The sequence below is a fragment of the Pseudonaja textilis genome, chromosome Z, assembly GCF_049901715.1.
Source record: "Pseudonaja textilis isolate UNSWEBS1 chromosome Z, rPseTex1.2, whole genome shotgun sequence".
NCBI lineage: Eukaryota > Metazoa > Chordata > Lepidosauria > Squamata > Elapidae > Pseudonaja > Pseudonaja textilis.
The window spans coordinates 66,653,305-66,678,941 of record NC_142008.1 but is presented as its reverse complement, the minus strand read 5'-3'; the positions used below and the strand labels follow the sequence as shown (position 1 = coordinate 66,678,941).

The window sequence follows — 25,637 nt, the reverse complement described above, 5'->3', positions numbered from 1 at the left end:
TGTGACAAAGCGAGAAAGTGACAGCTTGTAAGATCGGTGGAGAAAGAGGTGCAGAAAGACTTTAACAATGAAGAGTGAGACCGGCGAGGGATTTATTTTCCTTTTATTGTGAGTTATATCTGTTGGAAGCCCGAGAGAAAAGCGGCTAGAAAAGGGAAAGTGTGATTAGCGTGGGTGGAAAGGCTTGGCAGACGGAGTGAAAGTGTGGATTACAGCATTTGAAAGGAGAAGTCTGTGAGTAGAAGAAGAAACTGTTGGAAAGATTAAGAGACCTGTGGATTCGAGTTTTTGAGTGGATTGTTACATTGGACTATTTCCTAGGTTCAAAACCCGAAGAGGAGAGAGGCTACGGAAGAGAAAGAAACACGGCGCTAAGTGCGATACATTGAATCTTTGAACTTAGCGCAACAAAATAACAGACTCTATTTGACACTATTTGCTCAATAGACCTTTAACCGATTTGGAGGAGAACATTATTTGACTGAGGTGAAGTCAGTAAGTGAAGGAGGTTAAAATATCGAACTCAAAAGTATTGAGGAAAAAAAAAGAGAGTAATTGAAGTCTGGGAAGAGACTGATTGCTGACAGCGATTAGTCAGCACTTTTCACCTCCCTCCTTCCGGTGTGCCTGAAGAGAATTACAAAATTCCAAAAACGTTGGATTTAATCCTGACCTTAACACTCTATTTTCTTACCACTCTACTTTATTCTCTTGGGTTCTCCCTTGGTACTATTCTGTTAAACTTCCTATCCTGTCTCCTATTTACTGACTTTTTGATATTAAGACGAATCCCTTTTCTCTTTTCACTTTTTTTTATAATAGATATAAATTCATTTACTTAGAAAAGGTATACTGATTACTAGATTTAAATGCTAATTGATTTAATTGCTTTGAATAATAAGTAACAATAAGGATTGTCATACTCCGACCAGTTGGATAGGGAAAATAATAACAAGGTTAAGAATTTTATAATTACTAAGTAGAAGATTAAATGCTAACCAGTAATTAGCAAAGGTTAAAGTGCTACAATTAAGTGTGTGAATATAATCAACTTATTGGGGGAAGAGTAATATTACTTTGAACTAAAATATTGCTGATTTAGAATACTTAGAATATTTAATATTAAGATATAGGATTAGATAAAAGTTTATATAGATTTATAAAACCTATAATTTTATAAAGTTGAAATCTGGTTTGATTTGATATATTACTTGCTATACATATTTGTTATATAAATTTATCATAGAGAGTATTATATAATGTTGGATAGTGTTCTATAGTATTGGAATATAGATTGTGTAAACTACATGCCTGATTGAAGACTTAAGACCAAAAATAATACGTATTTCTATATCTTAATTTCTAGTTGAGAGTACTGAATAGATAGGTAGTCCAAGCAATTAGACATTGAAATTTTATCATAAGGGTAATAACACTGAATGGTGATTTGGGACAACATAATTAACCTAATTCAACAGCAAAAACAAATACTAAAAGAAATGACCTCCACAACAACCACGGCCCTGAAAACGGGAAGGAAGACTACCCCGACCTTAACAACCACCTTGGCAACAGCTTCCCCTACAATTCAAAAAAAAACTATTGAAGAATCCCTAACAGGAGAAAAACAATCCAATGTCTCGAACGCTAATATACAATCTCCTCTGCTAACTTTGCAAGAATCAATGTCAAAACTGCAAGAAATAATGATCAAGAATCATAATGAAACAAGAGCGGATATCAGCGAATTAAAAGAAGAGATGGGAAAGCTAAAAGCTGAGATGAAAGCGGACATACTTAAGGTAGAGGACAAGATTGGGACATTACAACAGGCTATGGAAAAAAAATGAAACAATGATAAAAGAAATAGAGACAAGGACGGAACGAATGGAAAAGAATCTAGAAAGGGTAGACGAAGAATTAAAAAATGTAAGCAAAGAATGGAAGATTCCTTGGTCTACCTAGAAATGGACAAGGCAGCTGCATACCTGAGATTTCAGAATGTGGAGGAATCGAAGGATGAAGAACTAGAGCAGCTAATGGCAGAAATACTGGCCGAACTGTTAGGAAAAGATAAAGATGACATACTCAAGGAATTTGATGAAGTTTATAGGGTCAGTACTAATTATGCAAGACACCATAAATGTCCGTTTCACAAGAAGGAGTGTGAGAGATATAATATTCAGACTGTCAAGAGATGGAACAATAACGTACAAGGGCAAAGAGATTATGATCCTCAAGCAAATCCCAAGGAAAGTAGGGGAAATAAGATGAGATTACGAATTCCTAGCCAGTTATTTAAATCAAAAAGGAATTCCATTCAAATGGTTAATCCTGGAAGGGATGTTAATAACATGGAAAGAAAGCAAAGTCAATGGAATGGGCACAAGATTTCTACAAACAGTTAGTAGGCACAGAAGACCAAAATACCAAGGAGGAATCCAAAAGAAATTTGCAGGAAGACCGAAATCGCCATAGAAATAAAAAAGAAGGACCCCGCCAAAGCCAAGGGAATGACTACCCATATCAAGAGAGAGAAGAACCAATCCCACAACAACTACAAGGAGAGAGCCAAATTATCACAAGACAAAAAGCGAATCAGACTTAGCTAAATGGAGGAAGAAAAGAAACTCCTATCTATCAATATAAATGGTTTAAATTCGACAACTAAAAGGAAAAGGATAATAGCTAAACTAATTAAACAAAACGCCGACATAATATGTTTACAAGAAACTCACATTAGGAAAAATGATGAAAGATATTTAATTTGCCCTAAACTAGGGAAGTTATTTACGGCACCAGCAGGTAAACAAAAAAAGAAAGGAATTGCAATATACGTGAAAGACGACCTAAAAGCAGATCTAATTTGGTCAGACCTGGAAGGAAAAACTCTGGTTTTACAAATCTCGATTAATACTATTTCATTTCTATTGGTAGCAATTTATGCACCAAATGAAGAACAAGGAAAATTTTTTAAATATTTACACCAAAAAATAATAGGATTTGAAAAAAGGAACATCTGTATGATAGGCAATTATAACTCTATTGCTGATTACCAAAAGGACTGTAATAATGCGAGCAAGAACAAAAAAGGGAAAAGAGAGTTTCCCAAGACTTGTAAGGAAATGATGAAAGAACTAAATTTAATGGATTTATGGAGAAAATTAAACCCAGAAGACAAACAATTTACATATTACTCTAACCCGCATAAAATATGGACAAGAATACATATGGCCTGGATGAATGGGGAAATTGCAAATGAAATAAAAGGAATCAAAATTTAACCAAATGAATGGGCTGACCACAACCCAATTCAAATAATTTGGAAAGGCAGGAAAAAATCAAAGAAAAGATAGATATTAAACACTCAACTAATAAGAGAAGAAGAGTATATTAATAAGCTTAAAGAGGAACTAAATTATTTCCTAAAGGAAAATGATAATGATGCAACCTCGAAACAAAATATTTGGGATACATTGAAGGCAGTCATAAGAGGAATAACAATCTCTTATAATGCCATGAGAAATAAAAGAAAATATGCTCAACAAAACAAATTACAACAACAAATTAAGGAATTAGAAATCCAATTACAAAAAACCCCTAAAAACCAAAGAATACAAAATCAGTTAATAACAACCAAACATAAATTGAACTTAATGGAACAAGAAAAAATGGAAATAAATTTGAAAATGACTAAACAAATTTATTCTGAATATGCAAACAAACCAGGAAGATGGTTAACTCATAAAGGGAAAGAAAAGAGATTGATATACCAATTAATAGACAAGAAGCGCAACTTACAACATGAGATAGAAAAGAAAAAAGACATCATTCACAGATATTTTGAAAAGTTATATAAAAAGGAAGAAGTTAATGAGGATAAAATAAGAAATTACTTAGAGGAAACGAATGACAAAGAGGAATGGATAGAATTATTAAATAAAGATATTACATGGTCCGAATTGAAATCAGCAATAGAGAATCAAAGTAATAATAAAACCCCAGGGCCTGATGGGATTCCGGCAGAATTATATAAAGCAATCATGGAATTAATTGGACCACTGATGATGGAAGTGTTCAGTGAGGTACTACTAGCAGCTAAGATGCCAGACTCGTGGAGGGGAGCATTGATTTCGCTGATCCCGAAGGAGGAAGCTGACCACAGATATATTAACAACTACAGACCAATTTCACTCCTAAATACTGATTATAAAATATTCTCCTCCATTATAGCCAATAGACTAAAACAAGTTTTAAACTTACACATACATGAAGACCAAAATGGATTCCTCCCGACTAGACAGATAAAAAATAATTTAAGAACAGTAATAGATGTCTTAGAATTTTATGAAGCCCACCCTGAGAAACAATTCGCACTTATGTTTTTAGACGCAGAAAAAGCATTCGATAACTTAAATTGGCATTTCTCAGTTCAAAAAATTTATAATATGAATCTAGGCACTAAATTTGAAAATATCATAACAATAATTTACGACACACAGCAGGCTAATATCTTAATAAATGGGGAACACACAGGTCCAATAAAAATAGAAAAAGGTGTTAGACAGGGCTGCCCTCTCACACCTCTTCTCTTTATATTCGCTCTAGAAACACTCTTAACACGTATCAGGCAAAATCCCGAAATTAAAGGATTGAAGATTAAAACAGAAGAATACAAATTGCAAGCGTTTGCCAATGATATGGTTTTCTTTTTGGAGGAACCAACACAAAAAGGATACAAATTGATAAAAGAATTAGAACAATTCGGCGCAGTAGCAGGACTTAAAATCAATAGAAAAAAAAACAAAATTAATGACCAAAAACTTAACAGAAGACCAGAAAAAAGAATTAGAGGTAAGTATCGGAATACAGGTAACAAAGAAAGTCAAATATTTAGGAATATGCCTAACACCACAATGTAAGACACTCAAAGAGAATAACTATGACAAATTGTTGCAACAAGTAAAGAAAGATTTAGATTCTTGGAGCAGGTTGCAACTTTCACTATTGGGCAGGATTGCTTCTATCAAAATGAATATTTTACCAAAATTCTTATACCTATTCAGACGATTCCAATTAAATTGCATAAATTTTTTTTGAAGAACTAAATAAGATAACACTCAAATTCATCTGGCAAGGAAAGAAAGCTAGAATTAACATAAAGGCATTACAGGATCTGAAGAGCAGAGGGGGATTAGCACTTCCAAACTGGGAACTATATTATACGGCAGCTACTTTATTATGGCTAAAAGATTGGGTGAACTTACTTAACAAAAGAACACTATTATTAGAAGGCCACGATTTGCAGAGAGGTTGGCATGCCTTCTTATGGGAAGTGGGGAAACCCAATCAGTCATATTTTCATAGACACCTAATTAGAGATTCACTATTAATCAATTGGAAAAAAGTACGGAAAAAACACTATTTAAAAGTACCTATTTGGCTATCAACAATGGAGGCAGTGGTTCATCCCAACAATTTGGACATCACAAAAATGATCAAATACAAAGACTTATTAGATTCACAAGGAAAACTGAAAACATGACAAGAATTACAAGAGCGAGGATTTAAAATTGATCAGTGGGTATATCTCCAAATCCATAGTAGATATAAACAAGATAATAAAGATTTTGGAATTTATAACAAACTCCAGCACTTAGATAAAATTTTATTAGGATCAAACAAAAAAAATATAACTAAATTTTACAAATACTTACTGGAAGTAGAACTAGAACAAGAGATAGTCAAAGGAAATATGATAGCTTGGAGCAGGAATGTCGGACGGAGTATTACATTAACAGAATGGGAAAGGACTTGGAACAGAAACAACAAGATCACAAAATCGGCAGCTTATAAAGAAAACACATACAAAATGTTTTACAGATGCCACCTTTCCCCTTCGAGGTTGGCGAAGATGCACCCCAACACGAGTCCAAAATGTTGGAAATGTAAAAGTATAGACGGAACCTTTTTCCACATGTGGTGGTCATGTAAGGAAACCCAGATATACTGGCAAAGAGTTAGAAAATGGCTAGAGGAAATAACCAAAGAACAAATTGAATATAAACCAGAGTCCTTCCTATTAGGGATTTTTGACAAACAATTACCAAAAAAGATGAAGTATATAATAATACATATCTTAACAGCGGCCAGGCTAGCATTTGCTCAGTGCTGGAAACTACCTCACATACCTACAGATCAGATGATCATCCAGAAAATTTCAGATTGTGCAGAAATGGACAAACTAACCCTAGCCCTAAAGAACAAAGAGTCTTCAATATATTACAACAACTGGAATTCCTGGTACAAATGGTTAGACCAAAGATAGTATAGGGGAAATAAGATGAGATTACGAATTCCTAGCCAGTTATTTAAATCAAAAAGGAATTCCATTCAAATGGTTAATCCTGGAAGGGATGTTAATAACATGGAAAGAAAGCAAAGTCAATGGAATGGGCACAAGATTTCTACAAACAGTTAGTAGGCACAGAAGACCAAAATACCAAGGAGGAATCCAAAAGAAATTTGCAGGAAGACCGAAATCGCCATAGAAATAAAAAAGAAGGACCCGCCAAAGCCAAGGGAATGACTACCCATATCAAGAGAGAGAAGAACCAATCCCACAACAACTACAAGGAGAGAGCCAAATTATCACAAGACAAAAAGCGAATCAGACTTAGCTAAATGGAGGAAGAAAAGAAACTCCTATCTATCAATATAAATGGTTTAAATTCGACAACTAAAAGGAAAAGGATAATAGCTAAACTAATTAAACAAAACGCCGACATAATATGTTTACAAGAAACTCACATTAGGAAAAATGATGAAAGATATTTAATTTGCCCTAAACTAGGGAAGTTATTTACGGCACCAGCAGGTAAACAAAAAAAGAAAGGAATTGCAATATACGTGAAAGACGACCTAAAAGCAGATCTAATTTGGTCAGACCTGGAAGGAAAAACTCTGGTTTTACAAATCTCGATTAATACTATTTCATTTCTATTGGTAGCAATTTATGCACCAAATGAAGAACAAGGAAAATTTTTTAAATATTTACACCAAAAATAATAGGATTTGAAAAAGGAACATCTGTATGATAGGCAATTATAACTCTATTGCTGATTACCAAAAGGACTGTAATAATGCGAGCAAGAACAAAAAAGGGAAAAGAGAGTTTCCCAAGACTTGTAAGGAAATGATGAAAGAACTAAATTTAATGGATTTATGGAGAAAATTAAACCCAGAAGACAAACAATTTACATATTACTCTAACCCGCATAAAATATGGACAAGAATACATATGGCCTGGATGAATGGGGAAATTGCAAATGAAATAAAAGGAATCAAAATTTAACCAAATGAATGGGCTGACCACAACCCAATTCAAATAATTTGGAAAGGCAGGAAAAAATCAAAGAAAAGATAGATATTAAACACTCAACTAATAAGAGAAGAAGAGTATATTAATAAGCTTAAAGAGGAACTAAATTATTTCCTAAAGGAAAATGATAATGATGCAACCTCGAAACAAAATATTTGGGATACATTGAAGGCAGTCATAAGAGGAATAACAATCTCTTATAATGCCATGAGAAATAAAAGAAAATATGCTCAACAAAACAAATTACAACAACAAATTAAGGAATTAGAAATCCAATTACAAAAAACCCCTAAAAACCAAAGAATACAAAATCAGTTAATAACAACCAAACATAAATTGAACTTAATGGAACAAGAAAAAATGGAAATAAATTTGAAAATGACTAAACAAATTTATTCTGAATATGCAAACAAACCAGGAAGATGGTTAACTCATAAAGGGAAAGAAAAGAGATTGATATACCAATTAATAGACAAGAAGCGCAACTTACAACATGAGATAGAAAAGAAAAAGACATCATTCACAGATATTTTGAAAAGTTATATAAAAAGGAAGAAGTTAATGAGGATAAAATAAGAAATTACTTAGAGGAAACGAATGACAAAGAGGAATGGATAGAATTATTAAATAAAGATATTACATGGTCCGAATTGAAATCAGCAATAGAGAATCAAAGTAATAATAAAACCCCAGGGCCTGATGGGATTCGGCAGAATTATATAAAGCAATCATGGAATTAATTGGACCACTGATGATGGAAGTGTTCAGTGAGGTACTACTAGCAGCTAAGATGCCAGACTCGTGGAGGGAGCATTGATTTCGCTGATCCGAAGGAGGAAGCTGACCACAGATATATTAACAACTACAGACCAATTTCACTCCTAAATACTGATTATAAAATATTCTCCTCCATTATAGCCAATAGACTAAAACAAGTTTTAAACTTACACATACATGAAGACCAAAATGGATTCCTCCGACTAGACAGATAAAAAAAATAATTTAAGAACAGTAATAGATGTCTTAGAATTTTATGAAGCCCACCCTGAGAAACAATTCGCACTTATGTTTTTAGACGCAGAAAAAGCATTCGATAACTTAAATTGGCATTTCTCAGTTCAAAAATTTATAATATGAATCTAGGCACTAAATTTGAAAATATCATAACAATAATTTACGACACACAGCAGGCTAATATCTTAATAAATGGGGAACACACAGGTCCAATAAAAATAGAAAAAGGTGTTAGACAGGGCTGTCCTCTCTCACCTCTTCTCTTTATATTCGCTCTAGAAACACTCTTAACATGTATCAGGCAAAATCCCGAAATTAAAGGATTGAAGATTAAAACAGAAGAATACAAATTGCAAGCGTTTGCCAATGATATGGTTTTCTTTTGGAGGAACCAACACAAAAAGGATACAAATTGATAAAAGAATTAGAACAATTCGGCGCAGTAGCAGGACTTAAAATCAATAGAAAAAAAACAAAATTAATGACCAAAAACTTAACAGAAGACCAGAAAAAAGAATTAGAGGTAAGTATCGGAATACAGGTAACAAAGAAAGTCAAATATTTAGGAATATGCCTAACACCACAATGTAAGACACTCAAAGAGAATAACTATGACAAATTGTTGCAACAAGTAAAGAAAGATTTAGATTCTTGGAGCAGGTTGCAACTTTCACTATTGGGCAGGATTGCTTCTATCAAAATGAATATTTTACCAAAATTCTTATACCTATTCAGACGATTCCAATTAAATTGCATAAATTTTTTTTGAAGAACTAAATAAGATAACACTCAAATTCATCTGGCAAGGAAAGAAAGCTAGAATTAACATAAAGGCATTACAGGATCTGAAGAGCAGAGGGGATTAGCACTTCCAAACTGGGAACTATATTATACGGCAGCTACTTTATTATGGCTAAAAGATTGGGTGAACTTACTTAACAAAAGAACACTATTATTAGAAGGCCACGATTTGCAGAGAGGTTGGCATGCCTTCTTATGGGAAGTGGGAAACCCAATCAGTCATATTTTCATAGACACCTAATTAGAGATTCACTATTAATCAATTGGAAAAAAGTACGGAAAAAACACTATTTAAAAGTACCTATTTGGCTATCAACAATGGAGGCAGTGGTTCATCCCAACAATTTGGACATCACAAAAATGATCAAATACAAAGACTTATTAGATTCACAAGGAAAACTGAAAACATGACAAGAATTACAAGAGCGAGGATTTAAAATTGATCAGTGGGTATATCTCCAAATCCATAGTAGATATAAACAAGATAATAAAGATTTCTGAATTTATAACAAACTCCAGTTCTTAGATAAAATTTTATTAGGATCAAACAAAAAAATATAACTAAATTTTACAAATACTTACTGGAAGTAGAACTAGAACAAGAGATAGTCAAAGGAAATATGATAGCTTGGAGCAGGAATGTCGGACGGAGTATTACATTAACAGAATGGGAAAGGACTTGGAACAGAAACAACAAGATCACAAAATCGGCAGCTTATAAAGAAAACACATACAAAATGTTTTACAGATGCCACCTTTCCCCTCGAGGTTGGCGAAGATGCACCCCAACACGAGTCCAAAATGTTGGAAATGTAAAAGTATAGACGGAACCTTTTTCCACATGTGGTGGTCATGTAAGGAAACCCAGATATACTGGCAAAGAGTTAGAAAATGGCTAGAGGAAATAACCAAAGAACAAATTGAATATAAACCAGAGTCCTTCCTATTAGGGATTTTTGACAAACAATTACCAAAAAAGATGAAGTATATAATAATACATATCTTAACAGCGGCCAGGCTAGCATTTGCTCAGTGCTGGAAACTACCTCACATACCTACAGATCAGATGATCATCCAGAAAATTTCAGATTGTGCAGAAATGGACAAACTAACCCTAGCCCTAAAGAACAAAGAGTCTTCAATATATTACAACAACTGGAATTCCTGGTACAAATGGTTAGACCAAAGATAGATCGTGTATTATAAGATATATATAAAAAAAGAATGGGATAAACTTATTTGAATGTAATCCAAATATAGATATGGATAAGATGTGCGTATATGATACAATTTAAGAAGAAAAGATCTTACAAACTGTCGAAAAGGAAAATGTTTTTAAATGTTCACCCTCCCTTCTTTTTCTTCCCTTTTCCTTTCTTTTCACGTTTCTTTCTCTCTTTCTTGCTTTTTTTGGTTTTATTATTTGTGTATATGTTGTAGATTTGTTTTTTTTTAATTGTAAAATTAATAAAATTTGTTTTTTTTAAAAAAAAGAAATTCAGGTTCTTCTGCAAACGGGCATTTCAATTTCTTTTTGACAGTCCATCATCCAAGCTAATGGCTGAGTTGGATGTGGTTTCATGGGAGGGGTGCTATTTTTAGCAACTCTGTTAAGGGAAGAGCTACCTCTGTGAACACAGGAATAAATTGTCTGTAGAAGTTGGCAAACCCAAGGAAGCTTTGGAGCTGTTTGCGTGTGCGATGTGGCTGCCAGTCTAGCATGGCTCTCACTTTCCCTGGATCCATTTTGATCCCTTCATTTGACACTCACTAGCCCAGGTAGTCTAGTGAGGTCTTATGGAACTCGCATTTGGACAGCTTTGCATAGAGTTTTACAGCTGTTTTTCCAATACCTGACTCACCAGTTTAATGTGCTCTTCTAGCATTTTGCTGAAGATGAGAATGTCATTCAAATAAACCAGGACCCCATTATATAAGTGCTCATGCAGTACTTTGTTAATTAGTTGCATAAAGACTGCAGGGGCTCCTTGTAGCCCAAAAGGCATGACTCAGAATTGGAAGCTGCCAAGTGGGCAGTTTTCCACTCATCCCCCTCCTATACGGTTCCCTCAACTCTAGTTTAATAAATATTTTGTCTTTTGACAAGTGATTCAATATGTCTTTCATGAGGGGGAGGGGGTAGGTGTTCCGCATACACACAGCATTGATCCCATGAAAATCCACACATAATCTCATCCCCCCATCTTTTTTTTTTCTTTGAATAGTACTGAGGCAGCTACCTTGGATTTTGCAGGTTGGATGAACCCTCTGGCTAAATTGGCATCAGTGTACTCTGAACTCAGTCATTTCTTTTGGGGTCATAGAGTACATTTTAGGCTTTGGTAGTTTAGCTCCTGGTTTAATTTCAATTGTGCAGTCAGTTGGGCGGTGGTGGTGGGGAGAACATTTCAGTCCTCTTCACTAAAGATGGTGGTCAGGTCTTGGTATTCTTTGGGGAACTGGAATCCAATCAGGCAGCATCGCAGTGGCAGTTGCTGCTATTTTCAATGGCTTGGGGCTAGTCGATGGTTGGCAGCTCTCCGGAGGGATTGGTGGCAAGGGGCCAATGCCTATTCTAATTTTTCTGTAGTCATCTTCTTATTTGATTGTTGGGGCTCACTTGTTCAGCCAGGCTAGCTCCAATATAATAAGTTCAGTCATTTTTGGAGCTACCACAAATCGTATAAGTTCTTGGTGCACCACATATCCATCCTAACTGGTTCAGTGACTTGGGTAGCAGGGGCTCCGCCTATCAGTGTCCCATCTACTTGCTTGAAGTGGATTGGCCAGACCAGTGGTTTTGTTTTAATTCCTAACTGTTCAACAATGGAGAACCTGATTAGGCACCTGGTGCAGCCTGTATCTATCACTGCTTCTTCTTTCCCTTGTCCCCTGGTCTCTGGAATTACTAGTCCGACTTTAACAGTGAAAAGGCGAATGGCTCCACTCACCATCTGATTGTCATCCCTGCTAGCAATCTCTAAGTGGGTTTCTTTGGCTGGAGGCTCCTTGCCTTCCTTTGCAGGAGGGGGAAAATCTACTGATTGTTGGGCAGATCTGCTCATGTCCAATGGCTTCCATGGGATCCCCCTTCTTCTGGCTGCTGTGGGAGGCCAAGATCAAACCCCCAGACAAATTCCTTAGGGGGGTGATTCCCCCTGCTTCATAGTTTTAATGAAGGCTTCATTCTCATTCTTGCAGGCTATATCTACAAATCTGGCCTGAAGCAGCTGGACAAATTCATCAGCATCATCTAACTCAGTAGCTCCTTCATCATGTAGTTGGGCTATCCACTCCACCGCTTCACCATCCTTCATCCCATCACCAATTGCTGAGATCAGGTCATGGTTAGACTGGCACTGGTCCCCATGCCGGTTGATGTATGCCCAAACTCAGTTGAGGAAGTATGCCAACTTCTCTGGGTTTTCATCAAAGGTTGTTCTAAATCTTGGTGGAGGTACTGCAGCTGGAAGGGCTGGCTATGCTGGAGGAGGTGTGGCCAGAACAGCCAGTGGTGGGAAGGGACCGGCTGTTGCACTGGAGCTGGCTGCGGGGCCAGAGCTGGTTGCGGGGCCAGAGCTGGTTGCGGGGCCAGAGCTGGTGGTATGACTGGTGCTGACATCAACTGATACTAAACCCACCCCTGGCCAGGATAAAAAGATATACTCTGCTGGCGATAGCATGAAAGCTGGTTGGTGAGGGTGGTGGTGGCTGACCATTGCAGATCTCTGAGTCCTGGCTACAGCTGCTGTTCATCTCTGGCAGGTTGAGCCAACTGTATAAGGCAGATTCTTCTGTCATCTCTGGCTGAGTAGAAGGATTCTGTCATCGCACTTTAGCCACTTACTGATCCAGGAAGGTGAACATAGGTTGAGTCAGAATCTACCTGGGCTAGCCAACCTGGTCTTGTGGGACATAACTGCCCACCTTGATACTTTCTAACTGCTCCAGGGGACCTGTCAACGATTGGTTATGCGAGGAAGGTAGCATGCTCCAATCCTGGGAATTGTCAGGCCCCAAAGGTCTCTGCTCTCTCCACTCAGAACCTCGGGTTGTCCTCATTGGACTGGTCCCGGGTTGGTACTCAGGTGGCCTCATCTTAGTTCCAACCTCCAGAGTTGGGACAGCCTGACTGAGCTGCTAGGACTCTGGCTCCTTGAGCCAAGCACCTTGCCGCCATTCCACCTCGGCAGCTTTGATTGCTCACGCCATGCCTTCAGAAGAAAAGTAGAGGGTCTTGACGAGGGACCCCATGGCTCCCTCTTCAACCATCACTTTCTCCTCCATCTTCTCTGAGTCTTCATGCAGCCCAGTAGGCAGGTTGGCATTCGGGGCTCAGGACCTTGGACAGCCCCTGGATGGCGGAACTACCAGTTTGCCAAACTGGATGTAAAATTAATCCTGTTCCTGCTTAGTACTATCTATCTATCTATCTATCTATCTATCTATCTATCTATCTATCTATCTATCTACACCCAATTCCAACCAGAATGGAAATGAAATTTTAAAATATAAATATAAGTTTAATTACTAGTTAGTAAGGGAACAAATGGTTGTTTTAAAAGTTTTTGTTCCTTTAAAAATATTGAGTTTCATAGTATGTAAAATTATGAACAACTCTCCTAGAGAGAAAAAATCCCTATCTAAATATACTTGAAGAAAATAGTAAACTAGGAAAAGGAGATTTAATAAAGTTAAATCCTGTATAATTTGTATTTTTGCTTTCAAGAAGTAACAAGCTTCTCTCTTACATTGCCATGTTAGCATTGTCTCCCTCTGTCTGTCTATTTATCTAACAAAAGAGGCCATTTAAAAGGAAATGATTGCTATCATACTATACATTAATTCATCACATGGCAAGTTTATTAGAATTCTGATATGCCTATCCATAGGCTTTGTCTAGAAAGCAATATTGTTTACCAATACAATAAATACATTTCATTGATTTACTGTAAAAAATAAAAGTAGGATGCAAATTAGTAATATAGCCATTTTGTTTGTATATGAATTTTTATTTTCCTGGTAGTACAGTGTTCCTATGGTACCTATGTACCTATGACTCAGCATTCACTGTGAAACATACTACATCATAGTTCAAAAAGAGAGCTGTGGTGGTGCACTGATTGGAATGCAGTACAGCAGTCTAACTCCAGGAATTCGATTCTGAGGGGCTCAAGGTTGAATCAGCTTTCCATCCTTTTGAGGTCTATAAAATGGGACCCAAATTTTTGGGGGCAATAACGCTGACTCTGTAAACTGCTTAGAGAGATCTATAAAACACCATGAAGCAGTATGTATATCTAAGTGCTATTGCTACTGCTGTCATAATTCAAAATGGCTTATTATCAATTTGCTAGTCTCCTAATCTCTGAATCTTTTTTTAGATATATTTTTATTGTTTACATATAAATATATTGAATACAGTGTAATTGTCCTGGCATTCCAATTGCCATAAAGCAAAAGTGGAAACAGAATAACATATATACTATTTTAAACACTAGTTTTGATCATCATATTCTAATATGTCAATTTATCTATCATTCTAATAAAATTCGTATATCAATATTAAAAACATCTCTTTCCATGTCCACCTAACCTGATTCTTTTGCATTGCAGCTTCTAGTGTTTCTAACCATTGATAGAACCTATTCCATGTTGAATACTATTTTGTATCTCCTTTATCTTTTATTTTTAGCGTTAGTCTGTCCATTTCCACATATTCTAGTATCTTTTAGCTAACATTTTAGCTAATCTTGCCAGGGGCAGATGCCACCTATAGAACATCTTATTGAGATTTTCCTTATACGATGTGGCCAATGTCAATTTCTGGTTGCTATCCCAAAGCTTTTGCCATTTATCCAAATCTGTATTACGTCCAAAATTTTTGGCCCATAGTATCATTGTCTCTTTAACTTGTTCTTCTTCCATTTTATAATTTAATAAGTAATTGTATAATACCTTTATCAATTTGTCATATCCCCACTAATATCTTATCCAATGTTGTTAGTTCTCTATAAAAACCCTATGTTTTCACATCTTTCACATAACATGATTGTATCTGCAGATACCACCACTCTAATTCCACCCAGTAGTGGGATTAAAAAAATTTTTACTACTGGTTCTGTGGGCATGGCTTGGTGGGCGTAGCAGGGGAAGGATACTGTAAAATTTCCATTCCCACCTCACTCCAGGAGAAGGATACTGCAAAATCCGCATTCCCTCCCCATCCCACTAACCAGCTTTCCAGCTCTGTTCTCCTGTGAAGGGCAACAAACGAAGACCCAGGCAATCAGCTTGGACTCAGGAGGCAGAGAATAGATGAGGGTGGGGCCAGTCAGAGGTGGTATTTGTCGGTTCTCCAAACTACTCAAAATTTCCGCTACCAGTTCTCCAGAACTGGTCAGAATCTGCAGAACCCCAAAACTAGTTCTAATCTAGTTTTCAATTCACCATTCTCATTTAGTATATTTTTATAAGAAACAATTGTTTCCATATTTATAACATTTGGATATATCAATGCTTCTAAAGTGGAGAGCCAGACTGGTATTACGCTATAGTTTTGTTGTTTAATTTTATCCTACACTGATAACAGTGCATTCCTTACATAGTGTCTTTGGAAAGATCTATGTGCCGTATTTCTTCCGTACCAGAAAAATGCATGCCACCCTAGTTGAAGGTCATGACCCTCCAATAATAATAGTATTTTATGCCTCAAAGTTATCCACTCTTTCACCCACATGAATGCATCTGCTTAGTAAAACAATTCCCAGTCTGGTAGCCCAAAACCTCCATTCCCTTTTGACTTTTACAATAGTTTCAGTTTTATTCTCTGTTTTTTTCTTTGCCAAATGCATTTCAACATTATTTTATTCAACTCATCAAAATATTTTTTTCTAGTTTTATTAGAATTGTTTGGAATAGAAGAAGTATCTTCAGCAGTATGGTCATCTTTATTGTGGCTATGCTACCCATCATAGTAAGTTGCAAGCTTTTCCATCTCTCCAGATCCAGCTTAATTTGATGCATTAATTTTGTATAATTGTCCTCTTTAATTGTTGTATCTCTTGCTGTTAGGTAGATTCCTAAATATTTCACTTTTTTCACTTTCTGGATATCTATTTTCTGTATTAATTCATCCCTCTGTTTATTTGTAAGATTTTTAACTGTCATTTTGGCTTTTTTCCTTATTTATTTTTAATCCAGCAATTTCTCTATGAGCCTCAGACCTAATTCTAATGACTCTTCTAAGATGAAAACTAAATAATCGGTGAATGCTTGTAGTTTGTAGTTTTCTCTTTTGATTTCCATTCCTTTGATTTGCTTATCTTGCCCGATATTTCTAGTTAGTACTTTCAGTGTTAAGATAAATAACAATGGAGATAATGGACAGCCTTGCCTTGTACCTTTTCGTATTGAAAAATTTTCAGTGACTTCACCATTCACAATCACTTTAGCATTCTGATTTGTATAAATTGCTTTGAACATGTTTATAAATTTATCTCCAGTCCAAGTATATCTTAGTTGGTATAACATGAATTGCCAGTTCACATTGTCAGACACCAATTCCTATTGCTTTTCATTATGTGTTTCATAGTATTCCAGTGTATCTATTAATACACTCATATTGTTTCTTCTCTGCCTTTTGGGTAGAAAACCATTCTGGTCAGGATGTATAAACTTCAAAAAATCTCTTCAGTCTTTCTGCTCCTATTGAGGCGACTGTTTTATAGTCGGCATTCAGTGGGGTTATGGGTCTGTAGTTCTTTATTTGCATTAAGTCTGAGTGCTCTTTGGGTATCAAAATGATATTAGCCTTCACCCATGATGGTGGTATCTTCACATCAGGTAAGACTGTATAGTATACCTCTAATAATGATTGGCCCAAAATGTCTTGTAGCTCTTTATATATTTCTGCCAGTAGTCTATCTGGGCCAGGTGTTTTATTATTATTATTTTTGTTTTTTGATTGCCTCTGCTAGTTCTGTTATTGTTATCCTTTCATTCAGCATAGATTTCATTGTTTTTGGAACTTTAGGAAAATTAGCTTTTTCCAGATATTGTAATATTTTCTCATCATCATCATATAATTTCCTATAAAAGTCCTGGATTATATTCTTTTTTTCCTCAATTTGGTAATGTAGAATTCAATCTTTATCTTGCAATTTACTTATACATTTTTTTTCTCAATTGGAGCATAACCTGCAATTCCATAAATGAGTTTGATCTCTCCATTTGTAATATGCCTCCTAATAACCTCTGATTAGATGGGCTTGAGGTGTCCAATGATGATATGAAGGCAGGTTTCCTCCCTATCCCTATCTTTCATAAGTTTGTAGTGCTTGTCATGGTCAACAATTTTACCTCAGATTTTTTAGTATCCAACACCTCCAATCACCTTTTAACACATATAGTAGTATATCCAGTATCCAGTACCCCAATCTCACTTAACTGGTAGGTATAGAAGAAATAAATAACATATCTTTCAGATCCAATCCTACTTCAATCCTCCTTTTTTGTAACCCACAGTGTTTTATATACAATTAGAAGATAAATAATAGTAATAGTAATAATAATACCAGGATGAGAATAAGACATTCATAATCCAAGAAGGACTGATATATTTGTCCTTAATCAATCCAGGCTATTAATATTGTTGAAATTGAACACAATGAGCCATGGGACACCTACTAGTGAGACCACCAGTGCGACATATTCTGCTTTATTGGGCAGCTGGGCAGCATAATTTGTTTCTGCACAGTTGGGGAACTACCAAATCCTATTCCTGGCTGGCCACACCACCCTGCCCTGCCCAGGAGTCCCCAAGCAGCCCGTTTTGGATGCAGGTAAGAGTAGGGCATGCATGGAGGCTTGGGGAGGGTGAAAAACAGGCCTCCCAAAAGTTTGGGAAGGCTGGAAACAGGCCCATTTCTGGCTTCCAGAGAGCCTCCGGTGCCTGGGGAGGCCATTTTCGCCCTCCCAGAGGTTTGAAGAAAGCCTCCAGATTCCAGGGAGACAAAAAATGCTCCCTTGCCATGATGCAGGAGGCCAACTAGGCCACACCCACCTTGGCCACTCCCACCCAGCAACCAGGCAGAGAACCCATTGCTAAAATTTTTGAAACCCAGCCCTGGGCTTGCTGTGCTAACCACTTCCAAATCCCATCCCTCCATGAATCCATTTAACTGATTACAACATAAATGAGGCAAGAAAGAAAACCTTACAGTGAGTTTCTACCCCCTCAAAGTCTTTCCAGCTATCTTCTGGGGATTAAAGAGAATCTTTTAGTCTTCACTGATCCATCTTAGGGTCTTCTACTTTCAAATCTGCTGAATGGCATAAGGCTTGGTGAATGGCATTAGGTTTTGTGGTAAGGCCAGTGAGTCAGGCTTGGGAAGGTCTGCTCTGTTCTGGTTGCTGTGATGTCTTTCTACCAATTCCCTGGTTAGAATGGATGGAGGATCTCCTCTGATGGCAGTATCTGGGTCAATGTCAGGGGTGGGATTCAATTTTTTTTTAACAACCGATTCTGTAAACGTGGTTAGGTGAGTGTGGCCAGTTGGGCGTGGCCATGTGACTGGGTGGGCATGGCTTCTTTTTGCAGGAACAACCCCCCCATTTTTGTCTCCTGGGCCTCAGGGAAGCTTCCTGGGTGAAGCAGTAAGACAGCGAGGGGGATCCTGGCACAGCTGATCATTGGAACAGTTGATAGTCTGGAGAGGGAAAAAAAAGAAATACCTTAAGGAGGGACTAGGCAGGGGAGAATGCAGTCAGGGAAGTTGTGCATGCGCACGATGTCGCTCATGTGTGATAAGGACTGACTGGGTGAGGAGGGGAGGGGAGGGGAGGGCAGAGAGGGGCAGGGCCAGCCTGGGGCATGATTTTTCAGTTCTCTGAACTGCAGAGAATCATAACTACTGGTTCTATAGAACTGATCCGAACCAGTAGAATCCCACCCCTGGTCAGTGTGCTCTGTTTCCAAAGGTTGCAGAGTCGTCTGTGCAGGATTGGAAGACATGCCAAGATCACCTTTTGTGGATGATCTCCACAGGAAAGGCGCTATTGGAGGATAAGAGATGGATAGGTGGAATGGGGGTGGATAGATAGCTTGCAGGCAAAGTTTGAAAAAACATTAAGGTTAACATTGCAGATGTTAAGTAGACAGATAAACCCACTTGAAAACATGCAATAAACTGATTTTTTTTTAAATTAACATGTAGCTAAGAATTCAAGCTATTTGTATTATTGATAGAGGAATGTAAGTATTAGAATTATAGAGGAATTGATATATGATGATCAGAAATTGCATATATAAATTTGCATATATATTATTCTGACTTCTGTTTTATGGCAGTTGGAATGCCATGGCCAATTGCACTGTATTCAATATATTTATATCAGTGGTGAGATTCAAATTTTTTTACTACTGGTTCTGTGGGCCTGGCTTGTTGGGCATGGCAGGGGAAGGATACTGTAAAATCTCCAGTCAGAGGTGGTATTTGCCAGTTCTCCAAACTACTCAAAATTTCCGCTACTTGTTCTCCAGAACTGGTCAGAACCTGCTGAATACCACCTCTGATTTATATGTACACAATAAAAAATAGATATTCTTTAAAAAAAGAATTCAAGCAATAAAATTTAAGCCTTGTGGCAATAAAAACTAGTATAGGATCTTCCTTAAGGTGTTACTTACTGATAAAACCAGGGATGGGATCCGACTGGTATAACTACCAGTTCTGTTTATTAGCATCATGTGTGCATGCACGAGTCACGCAAGTGTAATTTACAACCTGCTGAACTGCCCGGACAGCTGAGCAGCGCTGCATGCAAGTACGCAGCGGTTGGAAAAGCCCTTTTTTCCAGATTTTTCAACTGCAGCTGTGTCATGCAAAGCAGCTGCAGTTGAAAAAGCAGGAAATAAAGGTCAGGTAAGAGCCCGGGCAGGTGAGGGGGCCACAACAGCAGCAGACATAGAACCGGTCCTATGTCTGCTGCTCTTTGGAGCAACCGGTTCTACAGAGGTAGACAGAACCGATAGAAACCCACCCCTGGATAAGACTGTCTCTCTCTAATTGTTTCTACCCATACTAATCAATCTGGCAGATTACTCCAGCTACGGAGTGTCAGCTAGTGGGGCTCAGAAGAAATGTCTTTTCTAATGTGGCTTTTGGAACATCATCCCTTCTGAAATTAGATTCGCCTTATACTGTTGGCCTTTCATAATGCCTTGAAATCTTGGCGTAGGGACATAAATATGGGATAGAGCCCATCTCCTGTATGGATGATTGATTAAGTTATGTCTGACTGCTTTGTGTTTTATTTTTACTTGCTTTTTTATAATTTGTTTTATTATAAGCTGCTCACAAACACATAAATGTGATAGTATAATATATACATACATCTGATCAGAATTGCTTCTAATGTTATTGTCTTTAATTGATTTGTCTTAAATGTAATGATAAATAATTTAAATTGGAGCTATACATGTACATAAGAGTACACTTTTTGAAATTAGTAAATCAATTCCTATTGATTTGTATAAATTTTCTCCTTGCATGATAAACTATGGATCTAATGGTATGTGACTGCAATTACTCAATGTTAGTAACTTTGGTAAATTTTGAGTATCTGAGGACATAGTTTGTAGCATCTATTTATTTTTAGACCCTAACCTTGAATAATTCAAAGCAGCATCTGTGCCTTAAAATTATTTTCTGCTTCACTTGGTTTGGTACCTTCTTCATCTGTTCATATATTTTTCTTGCTCTCAGTTTTCTTGCTGTTGTTACATGTTAAAATTACTAACAGGGATGGTTATTCTTGATAATAATGTGAAACTATTTTCTTGATTGTACTCCCTAGTCATTCTTTTTCAATGATATTGAATGAAGATTGAAAACAGTTAAATAAAGAGGACTGAAAATAATGGGAAATATTGCTGTATTACATAATCAGTTTGGTAAATTGAAAACATCGTGATGATGATGATGGTGATGTTATCCATTCAGTTGTGTCCAAGTCTTGGTGATTCTATGGGCCAGGTTTCTCCATATCTTCCAATCTTGCACTACTATGAGTTGTTCTATGCTCTGGCTAATGTCAGCTTTGAAGGTGTCCATTAGTACAGATAATCCCCAGGTTACGAGTGTTCCCTTAGCAAACATTCAAAGTTATGTGATAAGCACACCCTAGTGTTTAGGAACAAGTCCCAAAACTATGATTCTTGCAGCATGACAGGAGTTGTTTGCCCTTACAAACAACCGCAAAGGCTCTACAACATTTGTCCTGCATGTTGCTGCCAAAATAGAGCTTCTGAGGGGAGATTCCTCTTCAGAAGCTCCATTTCAGCTGGCATCGTACTAGGTGAGTCCTCTGGAAGCCCAAATGGAGCTTCTGAGGGGTGGATCCATCCCTCAGAAGCTCCATTTAAGCCAGGAATATGCCGGGCAAAGCCTGCGGAGTCCCAAATGGAGCATTGGAGGGGCACAAAGGTTGAAAGGATGGAAAGGAGACTGCTTGCTAGATCTTCACAAGTTAAGTGACCTGGTATGGCAGATTGCATCAGGGGAAAAGCAATTGTGGGGAGCATGAGATATTTCAGTGGGTCGGTGAGGGCTTGGGTGGTCTTAGGCAGGTGGCCTGTTCCATCACTAGCCCCCGCACGGCCTTCCCCATCCTGAAATACATCATGTGCACTTAACGAGCCTCACATTCGATTAGTGAATGCGTGGGGAAAAGGAGGGAGTGATTCTGTTCAAAGTATGAGATTAACTCCCATAAATCATTGGGTTATGAATGGAATGGACAGGTTTTATTACATTCATAACTTGAGGATTACCTGTATATGTTGTTTGGCAGCCTAGTTTCCTTTTCCTGCTAATTTGAAGAATACTTAATAGTTTTTCCCTCTTTGAAAATTGGTTCCAGTAAAGTTGATCTAACATATTACATAAGAATTCATTTCAAAGCTAATAGAACAAAAAATGACATATTACATATTACATAAGAATTCATTTCAAAGCTAATAGAACAAAAAATGAACTTTTCATAGAAAAAAATAAACAGACTGAAATTGAATCATTGCAGGACAGAAATATTGTTTGTCTAAAACCTCTCTCCCTATAGTTCTAACATTTGCTTCTAACGTAGGCTGTATTTTCCCCAAGGTGTTTGCTGGATTTGAGTATGGCTTGCTAAAAATACACAAAAGAACCAGAGATTGCCTTTAAAATTACATATTTATTCAGCTGAACAAAGATGGGCCCCTTTTAAAGAAAGGAAACCCCAAATGACAAGAAATCCTTATATTTATACTTTTGATTATATAAGCAAACCATCTAGCAAAGCTGGCACACATTAGATTGGGAAGTTACCCAGAAAGCTGGTGCACCATAGATAAGAGGAAGTAGAAATTTCTAGACATACCTAAAGATGTTCTTTTGTGTGTTTCTCTAAAGACACTGCGTGTTATCGGACAACTAGGTATCTTGGGTCTTTCCTGGTGACTTCCCATGACTCTGAATCCCTGACTCTGCAAGTACCGGAGGCAAGGGGAACCATCTGCACGTATACTGTGTCTTCAGGGCCCGGGTGTGTTCAATATTGTAATGAAGAGTGAAGCCAAGGAACAAAGGCTTCACTCCAGTCTGCCTTTTCCAGTGGGAAATAATAGTTTAAATTCATTGGTCTGCCAGTTCTGTGGTAAGGTTGGTTTAATCTCATTGGTGGAGCTGTCCAACAGCTCCCTTTAAAAGGGAGAGCTGTCAGACAGGCAAGTCACTGGGTTGTACTGATCTATTCAGTAAAGAGCTGTAGTCACTAGTCTTTGTGTCCTGCTTCTTCAATCAACTCCAATTTAACACTGGCGACAAAGGTCGGATTCTGAAAAGGAATAAAGGACAAAGAATAAAGGAGCTGATTGAGATCGAGATCCAGATGGAGCTGAACTGAAGCTGGACATCTGCAAAGGCACCATCATCACAGAAAGTCAAGGAACTGCATCGGCTTCCCAGCCCGGTTCAACCCAGCCACAGAGAACTGGAGAACCTACATGGTTTGATTTGAATGCTTCATGGAAGCAAATGATCTTTTGAGTCTGTCAGACAATAGGAAAAGGGCGCTCTTCCTAAGCTACTGTGGACCAGAAATCTTTGATATGGCTCAGCTGGTATCAGAACCAGTGGCTGTGCAGACGATACCATGGACAATGCTCCAGAACAGGCTCCAAATGCACTATGCACCCATGCTGTCAACAATTGTGAGACAACATGAATTTAACTGCAGAAACCAAGAAGAAGGTGAGACAATACATCGCAGCACTAAGAAAAGTCGCGGCATACTGTGAATTCAGAGATCTGGATGACACGACACAAGAGACTTGTCTTGGGTTGAGAGACATCAATCTACAGAGGTGATAGTTAGCAAAGCCTAATCTCACACTGCAGACAGCGCTAGATGAGGCCAGAGCAACTGAATCATCAAACAAGTCAATGGCTACTATCTAGAAATTGAGCAGCCCACATTTTTTGCGCGGAGCTGTCACAGTGCATCAAGAAAGCCCAGAGTGCGGAGAGTCATCTGATGAGGATGACAAAGTCCATCGCCTTCATTTCAAGAAGAAGAAGGGAAACTCTGAGACAGAAGATAGGCAGTCCTTTTGGGCCAAGCGTGCGGGCACCCCAGAACAGCATGTAGATTCAAGGATGCCATTTTTAAAAGATTTGACCACAAGGATCACCTAGCAAGGGTTTGCCATGCCAGCCATCCCACTCTATACCACCAGCGGCAGCCTGCACCTCAGAGGGGCTCCTGAAAGGCGCAGTTCCAGAGACCAGGTAAAGCTCAACATAGCTTCAGAGCTGCAAAGCTTAATATAGAGCCACGTCTAGGCTATTCTAGTTTCAGTTTCCAAAACAGTCCTCATTGGCTGACTTAGTTGCTATACCTGTTCATTGGCTGACCTTGTTACCAAGCTCTATTCCAGTTCATGAATATACTCTGACACTCCTCCCTTCATAACTGGAATAGACATAAATTCAATTATCTTTAATATTCTTCAGATACCTGAAGACCCACATTCACAGTTCCCTCCAAATACCTGATAATTCCTTTTTATACTTATCCAATGCAATTGCTTTGGTTCCCACCTTTTAACTTTTCAGTGTATATGCAACCATCAGCCTTGCAACTCTTGAACCCAAGATCTTTCAATGCCTTATCTAGACATATATTCCAATTCCTGGCTGACTGCTTCAGCCCATAAATGGCCTTTTTCAATTTATATAATGTGTTAGGCTTTTTACTTTCATATCCTGGTGCTTGAACCATGTAAATTTCTTCTTCTAATTCTGCATTGAGAAATGCAGTGGTTATGTCAAAATGCCAGATTTTATGCCGTGTGCTGCTGCCAACACTAGTGCCAGCCTGATGCTCTTACTCTTTACGGTTGGTGTGAATACTTCATCATAATGCACATTTTTCATTTGTGAAAACCTCTGTGCCACTAACCTTGCTTTATATTGTACTTCATTATTAGGTAACACCTATTTCTTGTATACCCACTTACATCCTACGGCTTTGCTACCCTGTGGCAAACTCATAGATATGAACACTTCATGTTCTCCCATGGATTTCATTTCCTTGTCCATGGCTTCTTTCCACTTTACTTGTCTAATTTGAGGTAATGCCAATACTTCTTTGTAGTTCCTTGGCTCATACCATACATTATACATTTAACTTCACTAGCAGAATACCTGTCAGGTGGAATCCCCTTGTTCCATCACTCTGACCTGCAGGGCACTGACTGCTCCTGTGTGTCAACCCTCTCTTGCTTCATATCTTGTTCAGCTTCTCCTCCCTGGATGCCGACATCATCACTAAGTGAGTTACCATCATTAAATGAGTTACCGTCAGTAAGTGGAGCACCATCACTAAGTGAATCATTCCACAAATTTCCATCAATTCTGTACCAATTTTGCTCTGCAAAGTTTGCAGACCTTGAAAACATTATTGTTTTGCTCCCATTACTAAAGCAATAACTTTTTGAACCTGGCTCATAGCCCACAAACCTGAGCTTTCTAGCCTTTGGCTGCCCCTTTATTCTGATTGCTTTTGGAATATGTATCCATGCATTGCTTCCAAACACCCTTAATTGTGCTAGAGATGATTTTCTCCCATATAGGACTGCATATGGAGCATCATTAATGGAGGAACTCCACAACCTATTAACTAAATAATTAGCAGTCAATATGGCTTCACCCCAATATGACCTGCCTAGACCAGAATCCTCTAGCAGTGAGTCCTTCCTGGTTTGCAAGTCTCCATTCCGTCTCTCAGCAACACCATTCTTAGCTGCTGTGTAAGGATTTGTGCGTCTGTGTTTTATTCCTAACTGTGCCAACCACTGTTGAAAACTTGTTGACATGAATTCTGAACCTCTGTCAGT

The 25,637-nt window shown here is 37.7% G+C and overlaps 1 protein-coding gene and 1 pseudogene across 10 annotated transcripts in view; both read left to right on the top strand.

Annotated features, from left to right (window-relative positions):
- ELMO1 (engulfment and cell motility 1) overlaps positions 1-25,637 on the top strand; it is a 526,860-nt gene that overhangs the window by 334,807 nt on the left and 166,416 nt on the right. The gene's annotated exons all lie outside the window — the stretch shown is intronic.
- Positions 1,968-23,697, top strand: LOC148124055 (uncharacterized; annotated as a pseudogene).